Here is a 20,000-nt window from a genome sequence, read left to right as displayed (position 1 = left end):
AAATCTATTTCGTTTTTCGTTTCTCCATTTGGGCTTTTCCGTGTCCTTTTTTATGTTCCGATTTATAAAAAAAAATTGTTCTTGATTTTAAGATGGTTTCCTCTGCAAAGTCAATAAGCATGTCTCTGTTATTCCTTATACCTACTCCAAATATCTCTTCTCTTCTTTTGACATACTTAAGAATCGAATCACCCAAAATAAATGTAAATTGAGTCACGTTTTATATAGGTATATCCAGATCTTCACAAAAAGTTTCTATTTTTTCATCTGTGTGGGACATTGTTGGTGCATACATTCGAATTAGCTTCAGTTTATACTTCTTATCTAGTTTGATAATTAATTCTGCAATTCTGTAACTACTACGAAAATTTTCTTTGTTACCTGCTAGATTTTTATTTATAAGAAAACTCACTCTATTTTCTTTGTTTCTTTCATTTCCTCTGAAGCATAATATATAGCCCTATTTCAACTATATATATATTGTTCCCCATTTCCACATTTACTAAATCCTATTACATCTCAATTTATTTATTTCAGCTTTTCTAGTAACGCATCAAGATATTCCCTAGACGGGACCCTGACGTCGTATGTAGCAAGGTTCTATTTCCAAAGGTAGCTTGTTGTAGTTCACAAAGTTTTAGAACCCCCTGCAGTTGGAAGTAACTGCCCGACACCTTAGTTGTTCCACTGCCGCTGGAGACTGGGGCTGTAGACGGGGTTGTTTTATTCATGTCTAGGTTTTGTCCAGTTTTGTCCAGCTGACCATTACGAATTGATGATGATGGGAGATTTTGGTCTGATCTCTCATAAAAAATAACCTAGTATTTTCGGCCCTGACCAATGTAGCTTTGCTGATCATGGCGATGAGCAAAACGTTTTCATCTCGTTAAGGTATCCCTACTGCATGTGTGTGAATGGTTTTAATGACCCTTTTCATTGGTAATTTTTGATTAGTTGTTGGAAAATTTTTCGTCTAATATTTTAAGACAACACTTTTTATTTTCATTATATTTCCATCCTCAGGGCTACAATTTTGAAAGAAAAGACACAATGCATCTCAATAATTTCTTCCTTATCAATACCGATAGGGGTTTAATTCATTAATTCATGGATATCTCCAGCTCTACACAAATTCTACTCTGAAATTTTAAGATGAGAAAAATACTAGTTTGTTTCTTTCTTCGTTGTAGTTTCTCTACGTCCACCCAGGACGTCCTTGGCCTTTCAGTCCAAAATTCTGTTTTCATGTTTTTTTTGTTACAAAATGTTGGGAAAGAGGAGAGAAAGATTGGAAATTGCTGGACAGATGGATTGAAAGAGGCATTGCAAAGAGCCCCAACATCTAACAAGCGAGTTTTTTTTTTCTTTTTAATTAAGATATAGGTGAATGTAGATATGCGTATGTTTGGTGTTTAATTTGCTGCCGATTAGTGTTCTGCGTGCTTGTGTAGGTGTTTGAAGTGGCCAATGCCGTGGAGGGTTTATGCACACGGGTTCTACCACGAGCAGGAATTTTAAGTATGAATACAGAAGTGACCAATCTGTTTTTCCTGCTAGTTCGTATACGAATTACTACACTGTCTATAATTTGTTTCTGATTTGCAACTCATTGCTTTCTTACTGAAATGCTTCCCGACTTTTAATCGCCTTATCATATGAAATTTGTGGAATTCTTACTTTTCCTATGTAATTTCTTTTAATTATATTCATTTCTATTGAGAAAGACATGAGTGCCACTTTGCTGGCATTTGCTTGCTCCAGCGTCAAGTCCCACGAAGATGCAGAAATTTAGGAAACTATATTGATTACGCAGTGGTTTGTATTTGTATTATGTTAGGGATTACTGGCGAAAATATATATTGAAATACAAGACAAAATATTTATCGAGGAAGTATTATCTACACCCTGTTACACTTCGATGCGTTCTCTTATATAATTTTGAGTACAGAAGGATTAATGATTAATGGTAAATAGCAAAGAAAGTATAAATTATCATTTGAACAAGGTACACGATTGACACGAGGGCTTCATGTCAGACCAAATTGACTGTTGAGAGCGAGAGTATATATTAGTATACTAGTGTCCATAACTCATAAAAAGTGATTGCTAAATATTTAGGTAGATATGCACGCACATGCACACACACAGTGTACCTCTCGAGGTACCCCCTCTTACCGGGTATGACTATTCTTCTCCCCCTACCATAGGGACGGGGAAAGACAGAGTAGTTATACGTCTGGCAATGCCACAAAGCGTTATCGCTTTCCCTTTGTTATAAAGGGGAGAATGTTATTTTTTTGCTGTTACGTTTAGTATATCGCGGGTTTTATATAGCGCGACAATCAATCCATCCTTCAGCCTGAAGGAAAAATACAAATTTTCAAGTCCATCAATCGCCTCTCAAATTGATTTATTGATTGATTTAAAGTTTTGAGGCCATTGATGAAGTGTACCCCTCACAGAGTGCAATGCGAACTTTACCGAAGAGCCTTCGCCCAGTCCCTTCGGCATTAAGCTACATTTTCGTTTCAGCCTTCTGCTTAGGCTTATCACCGTTCAAAGGTCCTTACTTGCATTTTGCTGTCCAACCTCTTTCAACTTACTTTACTTCATGGTGAAATACATCATTTCACTAGATGTCAGGATGCCTGAAAACCCTAAGTCAATCAATCACATAAACAAAATACTCTTCAGGAACCAACGTATACTGTCCTCCTCCTCCTCCTCCTCCTCCTCCTCCTCCTCCCTCATAATCTTTCATTAAATAATCTGCTTATCGCCGACTGTTTTATTATCTATTTTGCGTGAAATTCAAATTGGTTTATAAATGACCCTCCTTATTAACGAGCCTGTCGGTAATAGCACCGTAATGACAGACCCTTTGCATCTGAAATCATATATCACAAGTAGTCCAAATGCTGGACATTAGCTGTCTCTCCGGGTTGTGGCTACTCATTATCATTATCCCTCGTGCGATTTACGGCAGGAAAAGATAAATTATAAGACTTTGACTGTAAGGGAAAGGGATGGGGGGAGGTAAAAATGGAAGAAGAACGGCGTTCGATGGAGGACTGTCCTTTCTATATTCTTATGATTTGGTTTTCTCCATGTGTATTTTTTCTTATTTGTGTATTGAAGTTGAATGAATGTTAATTACATTTATTTGTACTTTTGTTTTTCACTTTGGTTTTATTTCAGTTGGATTGTGATTGTTTATGTCTACAATTTGTCGAGAAGTTCTGAAGAAATATTTTATGGAAGAGATTCTATTGAAAATGCCGTTTTAGAGAAATTATGGCATCCATTTCTTTCTATTCTTTGATTTGTTGCATTGGTTGTTACTGTCACTTTTATTACTCTTGCTACTATTATATTTCGGGTTATTTAGTTTAGTAGCAGTGACTGAGTAGTGAGTAATAAAAGCATTTCAAGGGAAAACCGAGTTTTGTTATATTTAAACTAATGATAGTAAGAGCCCATTTCGACAATGCAATTTGAAATAATCACCAACTAAAACGCAATCTGCTGTTTTTTTTTTTTTTTTTTTTTTTTTTTGCTCTCTATTGATTTAGCTATCATTTGATTATTTTACCATTTCCTGTCCTTATTTGTCATCTGACAAGTTACCTATTTTCGTATACAGTATATAACTTTTTATTTGTAAGATTTGAAATAAACTCTGTCTTCAGTATGGGTAATTTTATGATTTAGAGGCTATTAAAATCTTCCGTCACAGAGATCAAATTTTCTTGTACTGAAATGAGATTGTTTTCGTCTGGGTCATGTAAATTTGGTCTGGTTGTCGTAGACATGGACATCCTTCGTGCAGATGGAGTTAATCCCTATGCCAAGTATTGCTCTCCTGGTATATTGAAGGCTGTCCATCCATGCAAACGAGGCCATTTTTCGGTGCAGATGATGAGGTCCCGAACTCGATGCTTGCGTGTTTGGTCACAAGATGTATCAAAGTCAAGAGTAATGCCGTGTACGCATTGAGAGTTCTTGTCAAATGAATAGTCAGGCGGGTAAGGAGTTGGGGGTTAGGGGAAATTGGGGTAGCAAGTAGGGGAACGAGGAATAGAGCCTGTCTAGCAATGAGCCAAGTCAATCTCTGGAGTCATTTTTAATCTCATAAAAAGCGAAAACGATGTTGAGAAAAATGGCGTGGTTGGTACGTGTGATTTCTGTTTGCTTTTGATGTGCGATTTGGCACATTTGGCTTAATCTGAGTCTGGTCTTTCATCTTGAGATAATGCAGCCAAGACCTTTTTAAGTCTGTTATGCTTATTCTTCACGGGGCGCCATAAATCATCGTCTCCAGGTTGTGCCGTCAGACGTTATTGTCTGCTGAAGGGAATAGCAACTAGCAGGGAAAAGAGTAAGTTAAAAAATGAGAAAGTTCGACCTTTTCCTTTTTAGATTAGGTAATAGAACACAGCTTTTTAAAAGATGGCTTCCACTGCGTATGTATTGTATTCCATTGCTGATATAGTTGGTGCTGTGTACATCTTTTCTCATCCTTTATTATGTGAGTACGTGTGATTGTTGGTAATTGTCGCAATTCCTTTTTTTTAATAATCATCAAAGGGATGATCTGAATTTTTTACTTCTTTATATTTTGAAGGTTTAGAACCCAGCTGTGGAAGCTTAGTATAAGGCAAGTCACCCTATTTTGATGAAAGTACTTATATTTGTCCTTTTTAATTTCCATCAGAAATTATCAAAGTTGACCCACACGTGGTAATTATTATCATTTCTCAACTGAACGATCTCAAGGTTTCAACTCTGGAATATTTGTGAAAAGCCAGTTTTAAAAGTGCTGTCGAATTCATTTGTTGTTGTGACGTTAGTTTAGATGTTAATAAAAATGCTAATCACTATTATTAACTTTTTGATGTATATTAGTTAGTTTTTGTAACTGGCTCAATCTGACGGGTATAGTAGTTTTTGTCATTTGACTTGTTTTGTTAACAGTCTCTCAGCGGCTGGCTAATTGATATGTTAACTATAAATAGGAATGTGGTACACTACCCTAATACCGTTATTGTTGTTGTTATAATCATCATCGACACCCACCATAAAAAAAACAGCTTTATATTTATATATTGATAATATTACATGAGATAAATCAGCTTTATTTCCAGTGTTGTTTTTTTTTTTTACTATAATGTGATGGCAAACATTTCCAATAGAAACATATGAGCAAGAATATAATTTTTTTATGAGACATTAAATTTGAGTCGAATTACGAAGGTCGGTTAAGTATAAATAGAAAGTAAGAAAATGTATTACCAAATGTATTACCAATTGTATTTCTGATTTTAAGGAATGAAATATAGATTGCAATCAAAGAAGGATGGTCTGCCTGATAAACTTCAATTAGACACTCGAGGAAGTATGTACGTCGCGTCTTGTTTTTGTCGTCGTCTCAACCGCAATTTCCACCTGTTTTGTCTGTTGGTTGAATCATGTTGGCGGGATTTTCCGAAAATAAAAAAGTTTGGGCTAAAAGTTATTGCCGATTTTAACGCGAGTTGGTGCGCCGCAACTCTCATTTTCGTCATACCCTCCAAGTTTTCTTGTAAAGCAAAAGTTGTCAAAACGCGTTTTAAAAGGATTTTTGGGAAATTCGGAGGCGTTTGGTCTTCTCAAAATAATTGTATTAACCCATGTTTTATTTTTATTTTACTAACCTAATTGGTTATACCATGTCATAAATACTCCAGGGGGGGGGGGTGAAGTATGTAATTATATATTCATATGATCATGAGAGGCCAAACTGTTTTGGATGCGCTAAGAAACATTTTGATACTCTTGTGGACAAATTTATGTCCACTGATCTATGTTGACGTTATTTAGCTGGCACTGGTTGTATTCTTGGGATTTTGCAGTATATAGATTTTGAAATGCAAAAATGTTGGCGAGGAATCTCTTGACATTTGAGACACGTATGTTAGTACGATGGCACAGGATATGGAACTTATGTGGAAGTATCCTCGCTGTCTATTTCGCCTGCCTGACGTAACAAATAGTTAAGACAGATTTTGATGTGAATTGTTTATTTATAAGTGTAAACTCGTGGATATTTGTATTAACATCTGGCTCAAGTACGTGTCTCGGTGTGTTATGAAGCGTATATTTCACAGAATTTCATGTTTCAATAGTAAGATTTGGATCAAAATAATCTTCCACCGTGCATCAATTCATAAAGGTTGCGTGCGCGCGCGCGCAGAGATCGATACCTAATTCAATACGTAGATATTTGACACTGCAAGTAACACAACCACACTTTAACTAATATTATTTAAAATAGAAAATTGATTTATCCGTTATTTTATTTGTAAATTATAACTAAAAATTATACAGAAATATTTTAGCTAAAACCTTAATCAACAAGTACGCACAAAATAAATACAAGATCATTATTTAGTTCTTTATTGTCTTAGTGCACACACACACACACATACATACATATATATATATATATATATATATATATATATATATATATATATATATATATATATATATATATATATATATATATATATATATATACACATACCAATAACATATCACCTTTGCTCTCATTTCCCTACGAATTCTTTGGTCAGTTTAGTTTTAAGGCATCCATATAATCTACCTCATGTTTATGGATATGACATATGGCAGTGTGGTTCAAACCCTTCTGTGTCAGTGTAGATCTCAGCCATGTTTTGAGGCGAAGTAAAGCAGAGAAGCTTTGTTCAGGCTCTGTGCCTTATATAGGACACACGGAATTATGGGGAAAAAATAATTACATAGGGCATATTCCCCAACATAAATGTTGCGGGGAATTCGTCCCCACTATTCTCCCTGCCCTCCAGGATCTTTCCACATGGTTGTGGGTATCGATAGTCGAAACACTTCACATACCCGCGATGATTATCATAACAACCGTGGGCAGTAATGGCTTCACAATAATAGAAACGGCCGTTGGTGTTAACCGTACCTAAGGAATCATGTGCGCACACATTCCTGTGTAAATAGAATTGGTATGCGGGATGGCCTTAGAGTTTACAAAATTTTGTTATAAATGCCGCGAAACAAATGCTGTTACCCAACTCAAGGTGGACCCTACTCCCCTCTATTAATCAAGAGATTTTTCTATTGAATGTAGATAGAGTTGACCAGGATTTGATTTTGTATAAAAGATGAATTATAAGGATCTATTATGGACGAAATAAAATTTAGTCAGCCACTCCAACTAGGTTTAAGTACTTTAGACATTACTTAAGGAGCCTTTGCAACGTTCTTTCGGTCCTTAGGAGCACTTGCCTGATATCCTCCTACTTTACCTCTCTTCCAGTTGCCTTTCTTCTATCTTGCTGCCAACCTGTTAGCTTTCACTTCACTGTGTAACTGCAGGGTTACTCCCCCCAGTTGCGGTTGGGTGCTGAATAGCCTCACAGGCCCCAGAGCTGTGATATATGGCCCATATTCATAATAACAGGAGAAAATTTAATTGAAAATTACATTGCTGAAAGGAGTGAATAATTATGGTGAAATGAGTAGTGAATTACCAAACGTTTTCTAAAGAAAATCCCAAATTATAAGAAAACTGAAGATGACCAAACTATTGTTAAATTTCTCTGTTACCTAAAATGTTCATATATTATGGTTTGATTGTTCATGTAAAAAAATGTGATGGTAATACATTTCTTATATTTAAGCTACTTGAGCTATAGTAAGAAAACTATGTTGTGATTTGTTGATTAAGTATTTAGAACTATTTTAGGACTGATTAAATTATAATGCTAAATTTAGTCTCTAATTAGATTCTTGATCCGGACCTTAGTATCTCATTAACTTCTCTATTACCACAATTCTTTACTTGTCTCTCTCATTTAAGCAACGCACACACACACATACACACACACACACACACATATATATATATATATATATATATATATATATATATATGTATATATATATATATATATATATATATATATATATATATATATATGTGTGTGTGTGTGTGTGTGTGTGTGTGTGTGTATGTATATGTGTGTATACTTGAAAATTTATAATTTTTAAAGTTGAATTTAAAAAAGTACGTAATTAATACAAGTGTATATACACGTACAGTATATGCATGTTTGAAATCAGAATAACATGTGGTATTACGACACAACGAACTACGGGAAAAATGAAACCGGGTTATAATCCTAGCTGGTTTCGCCATATATTTTCTCAAGGTATCCTGGTAATTTCTTGGATATATACAAATCGGTCATGATTTGTACCTGGTTTCATTTTACCTATGGCATTTTGCATTTTATATATATACATACATATATATATGTATGTATATATATATATATATATATATATATATATATATATATATATATATATATATATATATATATATATATATATATATATATATATATATACACACGCATTTAAATATATATATATATATATATATATATATATATATATATATATATATATATATGCAGACACAATACACACATGAGAATTTTGTTGCTAACGCATGAATTAAATTTTCAGATATTTGCCTGCGAACAGATTTTGTTATCAAATTCACAGGTAAAATGAAAAGGGTACAAATCGTGACCTTGTAAACTGAATTTAATGTTCCCAAAATCAAGTAAGGGTGAAATTACTTTGGAATACAGTATGAGCAAAGTGTCTGAACTCTTTTGTCCCGGTGTGTTCCTATGTGCTATTTAAGAGGTTTTACGATGCACTGTTTCTCTTCATTTAAAAGTTTCTGTATCTATTTCAGGTGTAAAGGAAGGGTGTGGTCCTCTGCCAACTTGAACAGGAATGACAGTAAGTAATTTAATGAGATGTTTTATCTATTAGTTCGAGGTAGTCATGTGAATGAATACTGAATTTCAAATATTAGTTTACACTTAATTACTTTCCGTTTATATATTTTCTACGCATACAGAAATATATATATATATATATATATATATATATATATATATATATATATATATATATGTATATATATAATATATATATGTATATTTATATATATATATATATATATATATATATATATATATATATATATATATATATATATATATATTAACTTCCATTGAGCAATGCTCCAAGGTGTTCTTTCAACATCTTTGACTTGTAGGTAGATTGATTTTTTTTTTTTTTTGTTACAAGGTTACCTGCGAATTCTGAATCCGATAGATACATTGATTTCAGGTTTATACGTATAAATTACCAACTGATTTTTAAGATTTGTTTTGCAGGATAGTTACTTATGTTGAAAACCAGTCAGTTCTGTAGCAAGATATTACAAATTTTGAGTTCTGTAACTCTAGTTTCATGTATCGAAGGTATTTTAGTTTGTTTCTCTTAACTTTTTTTTTATTCTGTTCTTTTTTGTGATGATGTTTCATCTCTAGGGTACGATTTCTTGCTCTTAGTTCGTCAAATAGAAATAATGTAATGCGTATCTTAATTAGTAAGTAAGGCCGTAGGTTCTAATAACCTTTCCCTTTGGGATACAAGTTTAATCAAACTGAAATAATTTTTGTGTATCAAAATTTACATAGAAAATACAGTTTATTGACAACACATTTTCCTAATGCATTTGAGAGGTAAGTGTCATGTTAGGTGTTTACAGAATTTATGAATATCAAGTTAACACAAGAAGAGAAACACTTTTAACAGCTGCTGAACGGCTGTTTAGATGCATGTTATATTTATTTATAAAATATGGTATTCGTTAAATTATTTGTTAACTTACATATGAAATAATAGGTTAATTTGTACTGAATTTTGCAAGTGCTGCCGCTGGTATGATACAATTTAGCTTTTTAGTCAGGTATCACTGGTAGCATCTGTCAATGGCTGAAAGTCAGTTGACATTGGTCTCCTTTTTTCAGGTGATAGTTTCTATCACTGGATTGAAAGCTCTCATGGTGTGGTAGTTTTCAAATTATGTGGTTAGTGAAGATGTTGATATTTCAGAATGCGATTCTAGTACCTGTAGAGGGAACTTATTGTTCATTACTGGTGCCATCGAGTGTTTACCTCTTAAAGTGACTGTAAATACAAGTTCCCCAAAGGCCTTCTTCATAAAATCTGTAAAAATTGACGTCACAGGGTATACGTTTACCGATCACTTAAAGGGTTAGGAAAGTTGATAACGTTTTTAATACTTCAGATTTATATAGTATAAATCAAATAATCATAATGAAAGATCCACAAAATTTCTCGTAGAATTAATGCAAAAAAAAACTTAAGGTTTTATGATTATTTTTGCGTAAGATAGAAAAGTTAACTGTTTCATGTGGTGCAGCCACTGCTATGATAGAAAGATATTTTATGTTTGAATAATAGAAAAAAAAAAGTTGTTGGTAATTCCTTTACCGTTGTACTTGTCTTCCTAACGCCATTTAAAACCAATATTGCATTTGGTATGTTGCATGTTTTTCTAACTTTTTATTTCATTAAAACTGCTTCCTTAGTAGAACTTGAAGGTGACAGTTACTAATAGCGAAGCCCGGTCGAATTTCTTAGGTGATTCGTCGGGTGTCCTAGTGTCCCATCTCTCTAATTGGTTTTGAAACCAGCGTAATCTTTCAATCGATCAGTTGCTAGTCTAGTCAGATTCTGTGATCAGGGTTCCAGTAGACAAAAGATTTGAATTTAAGTGAAGAGCTTTCGTTCCATGTTACCTTTTGCCCGCCTTTTATTTGCTCTTTTAAACCTTTCAATTGTTTGGTGAAAAATTCCCTTTGATATTTTTATGCGTATCGCCGTCATCAGCAAAGTTGTTGTAGTCTAGGTTGATTTGCTGTGAACCATCACTAATCCCCATTGGCCAGCGTGATGCTGAAAACTGGCCAAACCTCAGATATGAATTGATATGTTTCAGGACTTGACCATTCAGCGGACTAGAAACAATTGCATTTGCTGTTGTTTATGCATATATATATATATATATATATATATATATATATATATATATATATATATATATAGTATATATATATATATATATATATATATATATATATATATATATATATATATATATATATATATGTGTGTGTGTGTGTGTGTGTGTTACACTCAACCATATATATATATATATATATATATATATATATATATATATATATATATATATATATATATATATATATATATATATAAATAAGCAAAAGAACCAAAGGGAAAATTAAATAAAAGCTATATGATTAAGTCTTGATTAGTTTCGTGATATTTCTTCAGAAGACTAAAGAACTATCACGAAATTAGTCAGGACTTGAGATAATCTTACATTTTCTATTTCATTTTCTCTGTGGTTTCTTTGCATGTGAGCATCACGATTTTTTGTGGTATTTACGCATATATATATATATATATATATATATATATATATATATATATATATATATATATATATATATATATATATATATATGTATGTATATATATATGTATATATGTATGTATATATATATGTATGTATATATATATATATATATATATATATATATATATATATATATATATATATATATATATAAATGCGTGTGTGTGTAGGTGTGTGTGTGCGTTTTGAAAGAGTAGTTTTGTTGTGATAACTTTGATTTTACAGTTTTTATTGCTAATTAGAATATATTTGTTATGAGATGAAATGTATCCACGTACTGTATAATGGATATTTGGAATGTCAAGTCATGAGTGCAATATGTTGTGAGATTAATTCAAGGAAATATTTTTAGAATCATATTCATGGTTTAAGTTGCCGTTAATTTTGTTTCTGTAGGTTTTTTGCGTAATACTTATGAAACTATTTTATTTGCATTTATTGCAAGAAGTAATAACATTATTTTTATAGTGAAATATGATGGAATGCTTACACACTCACGGTTGCACCGCATAGAAATTCCTTCACTCAATTTCCTCCCTAAGTCGTGTTCAATGATATGTACAGCGTTGGAATTGCGCGTACTTTTATTTTGGTCAGAGCTTATATATATATATATATATATATATATATATATATATATATATATATATATAATATATATATATATATATATATATATATATATATATATATATATATATATATATATATATATATATATATATATAAAGTATTGAATCAGTGATATTTTCTTTTAGCTTTATATATTAGACCCAGGTAATTTTGATTCGTCAAAATTGACTTAGGAATCCAATATAAGAAGTACGCATGTGTACATGTACTTAACATCATACTTATGATTTAGATTTTTTTTTTTTTTACAGATTAAGAATTATATTTGATAGGGAAACAGGGTTTTAGGAGTCTGAACTCGTCTAATGGTGGATATAAAATTTTATGAAAAGAATTACGTAATTGACTCGTTTTGGAATTAATGCCACATATGATGTGACATCTCTAAATTATGAAGTGCCTTCTGTTGCTTCGTTGAGATAGCTTGGGAATACAGTTATTCAAGAATCACTTGTTTTCTGAACCTTTTATACCTTCTGCCTCTATTCTTTTAAAGAATTCGAAGGATTTTACTTATTTTATTGTCCATGGGTGAAGTATAGAAGACTCCAAGAAATGAAAACTCACGTTTCACCGAGAGGAGCGTGCCACTTTTTGTATGCTGACTTTGAAGAAGATTATTTGCGGTGTGGATTTTATGTTTAATTTTTTATTAAGTTTGAAAGACTTAAGAGTATATATATATATATATATATATATATATATATATATATATATATATATATGTATATATATATATATATATATATATATATATATATATATATATATATACATATATATATATATATATATATATATATATATATATATATATATAAATATATTATATATAATATTATGGGTGGTTTGTTTGTTGAATTAAAATTCTTACTTATGCTATATTGCAGTTCACTTAAAAGAGTATTGTTACATAACGTTACATTTCTATTCAAAAATGTATATTTTTCGTTCTTACCCTTGCGTTTTACTTGTGGTTTTTGGACTGGAATTTCGCACAAAATAATAGTATAACGATTAAACGAAAGCAAGACCGAATGAATGCAGTCATTGGCAAATATTGAATCGTGTATGAAAATTCATGAAAGAAAGAACAAACGTCTTAACATCTCGATTATCATTTATTTCGGGAATTAAGTCTCTTACAGAATACAATTAAGGACGAGGATAACTTGTTTTGCATAAACATGTTATACGATTAATCTTAAACATGGTAGGTAAAAAATGTATGTTGAATATTAGTTTCGCAATAGGCTGCGTTAGTAGGCGATTGGCATCAGAAAAATGTTCTTGTATGGGCTTCTGAATTATGTTAAGTTCGATAAAAATGGAAACTTTATTCTATTTCGATAAAAATGGAAACTTTTTATTGTATTTCGATTGAAATTGAAACTTTTTATTCTATCTTTTTGACCTCTTATCAACGTCAGAAAAGAATACGTTTTGTTGGAAGTGGATGTTGTCGGTGTAAATTAATTTCTTTTATCACTTCTAGGTAATTTTAGCATAAAATTAAAAGGCGTTTTTGGCATAGCTGTGTAAATGCGTGCAAAAATTATAATCGCATGCCTTTGATTGACGTGGCTTTTGGGCTTGCATCTCACGAAATACCCACACTTACTCCTGATGATTCCGTATTAGGGTATGCAATTTCAAACCAATATGATATAATCAGCCGGAAGCTGTCTTTTATAACAGTGGGCCTGTGGTGTTAAAGGTTCAGATTTGTTATTTTCTCAATGTTGATCAAATAAATTTATGTACATAAGATAAAAGAAGATTTAAGGATCGTTTGTATCAAGGACAAATAAGCTTCCTATTTTCAACACAAGAAGTGCTTATTGCTACTCATTTTAGTACAGCTACTAAGGCTTGATACTTGAAGGAAGTTAAAAGTATTGCTATATTTCCTTACCCTATTCATGGTTCTTCATGTAAAAGGGTGATAGTTTTGCAAATGTGTCGTGTTTTTTCTTTTGAGCAGCGTTGAAACAATAAAGATTGGAAGGCAAGGTGGGAAAAGGTGGGAATCTTCTCCCTGTCGTTTATCAATCGTAATAATTTACTTACCTGTAAAGGTTTGATCATGTAATTGGGTGCATTTTATTGAACTTCCCCTTCATAAAGAAATTTGCAAGATTTCTTTCTCTACTAGTCTCTTGGTGGTGTTAGTGTTATAACGGCCTGTTTTTATCCAATCATATATTGTTATTGTCAGTTGTCTTCTTAAAGATCTTGACAGATTTTATGAGATTTTACATCTTTTAATGTCTTTTAAGATTTCATAATGTATTAAACCATGTATCCATATCGTATTTATCTGGAATATCAGCGTATTTCCCAGCATACGTTAAATACGCCATATTCTGAGTTAATATGATCACCAATACTAGGTTATCAATGTAATAACTTTTAATGCTAATTTTTGTAACTTATGATAGATGCTCTATGGTTCGCGACGGGTCTTGGTCAATTTCTTGTTCTGAAGGAGAGCTTTAGCGTTATTTAGGTCACAAGAAAAATAAAAACGAGAAGAAAGAGGAAGAGGAAAGTTTCATTGGCTAATTTTTTTCAAGTTTGGAATTCAGTAAAATTTCAGTCATTACTGTTACTAAGGAAGTTACGTTTTCACTCGTGTCTGTCATAATTAACTAATATTTTGAAACGGCTAAGAATTTAATTGGCTCTGGAGTTGATGATTTAGATTTTAGACGGAAAATTTCTCTGTTTAGAATTGTTTAGATATTTAAACGGAAAAATCAGTAGATGTTGTATCTAAATTTGATAATAATTGCCCCCCCCCCCCCTTAGCAAATCTGGGGAAAGCTATGCCTTTCTTTAAAATAAATTTTTTTTTGGTAACTGGTAACTAACCTGTTCTGATAGATAAAAATATACTCACACATTTGTTTTTTTTTATGAAAGCATGCGATCTACTGAATACTATTGTTAAAAATTGCCCATTTTTATATGGTAATCTAAGAGAGCAGTTTAAACTTGTCATTCATGTCTATAAGAAAGTAGCTAAGCATTTGTTCGTTTTTGCTTTTCTTTGGCAGAAAAATAGAGAATCTCTCTCTCTCTCTCTCTCTCTCTCTCTCTCTCTCTCTCTCTCTCTCTCTCTCTCTCTCTCTCTCTCTCTCATTATTTGATAGAGATCGATCTTAATTCTAGAAAATTACGTTCTTCGGCGCTTACTCTTGTTGGTGAAGCATTCGCCTGAAATGAAACTGTGAAATTCAAATGTGTATTTAGCATATTCACCAGTTTATTATATATATATATATATATATATATATATATATATATATATATATATATATATATATATATATATATATATATATGCATGCACACATGTGTGTATATTAATTCTCTTGTCTTTCTTTGAAATAAACATGGTATGATAGAATTTTTTTCATAGCATTGAAAACAATACTTAGCATATTTCCTCTCTCTCTCTCTCTCTCTCTCTCTCTCTCTCTCTCTCTCTCTCTCTCTCTCTCTCATGGAATTATTCTCGACATCAGGGAAGTTGTTCATTGAGCTCTCCGGCTTGTTGCGTTGGTCAAAAGAAGAGAGAAGAGAAGGGAAAAGAGGAAGACGGCGAAAGTGATGATGGAAGTGGGAAAGAAGATAGAAATGAAACAAAAAGGAAAGTTGTCTTTTTAGTGAAGGCCATTTGGCGAGAGAATCTATAAAACCAATTTCGACAGTGAGGGAGGTGTGTTGTACGATGTGGAATGGCGACTTTTATCGCCAAATAAAGTTTTCTCATTCTCCACGGCCACAGCACCAACATCTGGGCTGGTTGAGCCCATCCAATCTGGCTGCGCGCACCTCCCTCCCCCCACTATTTCCCTCACCCTCCATCCCTGTGGTCCTATGCCCTGTCCTTCCAACTCCCTCCATTCCTCTCCTTCATTTTACCCTTCTTGCTCCCTCCCCCCTTCTCCCTATTACATGCCCCCTCCTGTAAGGGTGCCCCCTTAGCCTTATCTCCCATCTGATTCCATCGCCTCCCTCTCTCTCCTCTTTGCCGATTCCGACCTTTTGCCACAATACCTGATTGACTTACTAGACAAGGGGAAAGACAGAATCAGCCAGACGGACGAGGAGGCTCAGACCGGCCAGAAAGGCATATTCTCTTTTAAATGTTTTTATTTAAAATGCCTTCCATGTACTTTGCACAAAGCATATGGTAAATCTCATACCAAACTCGTATATGATTGTAATAAATCAGCGATTTTCCGTGATAGATAAGTAGAAAACGTTATGTGACTTTTAATTTTATCATGCCAGATTGCCTTATGGTTCTCTCCAGAGGATACGAAATGCAGTTTTGTTAGTTTTTATCATTTCTTTCATTAAAATTTTGATTAATTTTTAAAAGTATTTTCAGTGACGAATTTTTGTAAGTAGATTTTTATTAAATAATTTATCTATAAATCCTCCTCTATCTCGCTCTCACTGTGTTTGTGTGTGTGTTTGCGGGTATGCATGCTTGTGCTTCCGTATTTTCATGTTTTATGTTGTTTCTATTGGACATCAACAATCTTGTAGACGATTGGTACTGTCCATTAATTCAAGGAGGATGAAGAAGAGAAGGACATTTTTTTCGACGACCTTCTGGTCAACATTTGATTGTGGCTTTATTGGCGGTCTTTCCTTTCTGCTGAGGCAAAGTGTTTGAGATATACCATCCAGGTACAGTTATTACTTCGATAGGACGTTGTTAGGATTTCATGCTAGATCCTGTAGCTGTACGACTTGTGATTATGCTTTTTCAAGGCACGGGAGGAGATTAATTGAAATAAACATTTGTAAAATACTGTACAAGGTTTGATTCAAATCAAGTGATTTAAATCAGAGTAGAAATATCATTATTTAAATCAAAATGGAAAATATTGTATTAAAATTATTTAAGTGTCATATATATATATATATATATATATATATATATATATATATATATATATATATGTATATATATATATATATATATATATATATATATATATATATATATATGTATATATATATATATATATATATATATATATATATATATATATATATATATATATATATATATATATATATATATATATATATAAAATTGATTCATGAGATACTTTACTCTTGGTAATCGATATATATATATATATATATATATATATATATATATATATATATATATATATATATATATATATATATATATATATAACACTTAAATAACACTGGAAATAACCATATGGCAATCTAGTATGATATGTATATATATATATATTGGTGTGCTACTGTCTTAAGCACACATTTGAGTATGAGTTGTTTTCAGATGTATTTAAATGGAATTACTGAATACATCTTAATGGTTTTTAAGTTTTATTTTTATAAAACAACAGAGTTAAACATCTCCATCACTGGAGGAAGCTGTGTTGGTCCACATGACCAATTATGGTGAAGTTTAGATATGAACTGAATAAATTATCGATATCACAGATATCGTATGCTTGCTTTAATTTAGCCACGTGACGGAATCGGAAGACACCTGCATCCGGTGACGTCACAAACTTTCACACGAGGAGACAATGTGTTGACGTTAGGAAAGAATGTCAATTTGCCGAGGGTTGCATTATACATCCTGTTTATAATTTGAATGACTACAGCAAATCTCAGGGTTAGCTCTTCCAACCAACATGACATATTACGTCATTTGTTTTAAACATGTAATATTACTATTCTAATCATTACATAAGCTCGGCCAGCTATCTCAATTTTTTTACAAAAATTTAACAACAAGCCGAAACATGGTTATTAGGTGTGACTGGACATACGTATTATTCTTTGTTTAACTTTAGCCATAATCAACTGAGGACGAACGTCCAAATAGGCACAATAAAAAATAATAACAATAATGCATACAAAAAAGATATTACCAAAGCAAAAAGAAAAATGCATGATAAAACCAAGATCATATATATGGTACATTGCTAGCAAATGATTACATGGTACCAAAAAACAAAATAAATTCTGACTTACATATGATTCGGTAACTTGATAAAGAATAATTGTTACCTTTTGGCAGAAACAAGATACTCAATTTTTAGTGCACAAACACGAATTCCTGGTACGTACACGTACCACGGTTTCGTACATATATATATATATTTATATATAGGGCTGATACATTTTATTAGATGCCCATAGATTCTGTTATATATTTTATTATATTTTTTTTTTCTCTTTTCTTTTTTTAACATTCCGGCTTATATACTTTTATTAGATGCCGAGAGAAAAAAATGATTTATATCCTTTTTTTATTTTATTTATTTTTTAAATGTTTTAAATGTATTTTTAACAATGCAAAATGTAGAGAATTTCTTTAATTACATATTACTAGCGTACTAATCAGCTTTTCATACAAACATCTTCCTGACAAATTACTCCCTTAGCGAATGAGGTGGCCACTCATACAGCTTTGAACTGGATCAGGTAGGGGGTATTGTCAGGGCTATGCAACTCATTCCTTTGTAGCTGCTTGCTGTGCCGTAACCTACGCCAAACAAGGATGTTCACGGCGATAAATATCATCACCGTGACACACAAACTAGCCAGTATTATGGGGTGAAGAATTTCTTCATAAGTCGGTGACAGGTGGTCCTTTTCGGTAAGTTTCATCAACCGCTTTGCCACACGGCCGTGGTATGGGAGAGGAAGTGCTGGCATTGTAGAGGTCCACGTGAAGTTCGCGAAGTAGGCTCGTTCTCTGATGATTGTCCGTAGGCCAGTCACCATGGAATTCGGGGAAGTCCCGATACAGCCATCTGCTGCGACGAAGATGTGGTTGAAGGATGTGGATCCGTCAGGGCATGATACATTGAAGCCGTCCTTGTCGTATCGTATCCACGAGCCATTATTTAGTCTGCAATTGAATTCTTTATTGTCAAAGGGATAAAGCTTATCCAGACAATTTTCACTTGTATGGGAGAGAGCACCGTCTAGCACTATACCTAACTCGCATGAATCCATTAAGTTTTTACGGAATTCAAATGAGTCAGCTGTACATATTTTTCTATCCATTGCGTCTGAACAGTGAGTTAATTGATTTAAGTCTTTAATGACCGTATGTGTTTCCTTGTCTGGGGAAATCAATACGTGTCCTGTCAAACTGGATATTACTGGATTTGAGTGATTCGTCATGAAAGTCGGAAATGGTGATATCCTGTAAGATTGCCAGGCATCAGAAGAATCAAAGGGAATTGTAATCCTAATCTTGTTATTATCTACGTTTACTGTAATTAGGCTGTAATAAAATTCTAACCTATGTTCGTCTAACAAAGGAACATAGCCTAGTTTATCCCTTCCGTTCTCCAGAACTAATTTTAAGTAACGTATAGGCAACAAATGGGGCGACAATACACCTTTAGTTGCTAACGTGATAGCTTCTACATAATCCTTGGATTTCTCAATGAAATGTGCAATTCTGTTATGTATGTGATCTATCTTTGAATCATAATACTTTAATGTTGCCAACAAATCCTGTACTTCCATAATTTGAACGATATTATCTGAATGTTCATTTAACAAATCCATAATTTTATTGACTGAAGCTAACTGATCCCTTAGTTCTGACATAATCAATTCATCTTTATGAGTCAAGAACTCAATTTTCTTATTTTGATTACTAATTTTAAGACGATTGGAAAGTCCTAAACCTTAACTTGCAACAGACCCAAAGATGCTTAATGCAGCATAAATGAACGGATTCCGTCTTTCTTTATGTTCGTGTCCTACAGTCCACATCAAAAGGTCATAAGCCAAAGATCCTGTCTCGCCAGTCTTATTTTTCAAGTCATCAGATAGCATCTCTGCAACTTTTAATGTTGATCCAAGCAAACTCTTAGTAGTCAAATGAAAATGTCTCCTATGC

General features: G+C 32.6%; 1 protein-coding gene across 2 annotated transcripts in view; it reads left to right on the top strand.

Annotated features, from left to right (window-relative positions):
* Positions 1–20,000, top strand: part of LOC137644954 (uncharacterized) — a 376,735-nt gene that overhangs the window by 92,130 nt on the left and 264,605 nt on the right. For both annotated transcript variants that reach the window (XR_011045240.1, XM_068377830.1), the window contains exon 2: positions 8,804–8,850. The gene's annotated coding sequence lies outside the window, so the exon portion shown is untranslated. The remainder of the gene's footprint in view (positions 1–8,803; positions 8,851–20,000) is intronic.

Source organism: Palaemon carinicauda, chromosome 8 (genome assembly GCF_036898095.1).
Source record: "Palaemon carinicauda isolate YSFRI2023 chromosome 8, ASM3689809v2, whole genome shotgun sequence".
NCBI classification, from domain to species: Eukaryota; Metazoa; Arthropoda; class Malacostraca; order Decapoda; family Palaemonidae; genus Palaemon; species Palaemon carinicauda.
The sequence above is the reverse complement of the archived record's forward strand: the minus strand, read 5'-3'. Positions and strand labels throughout refer to the sequence as shown.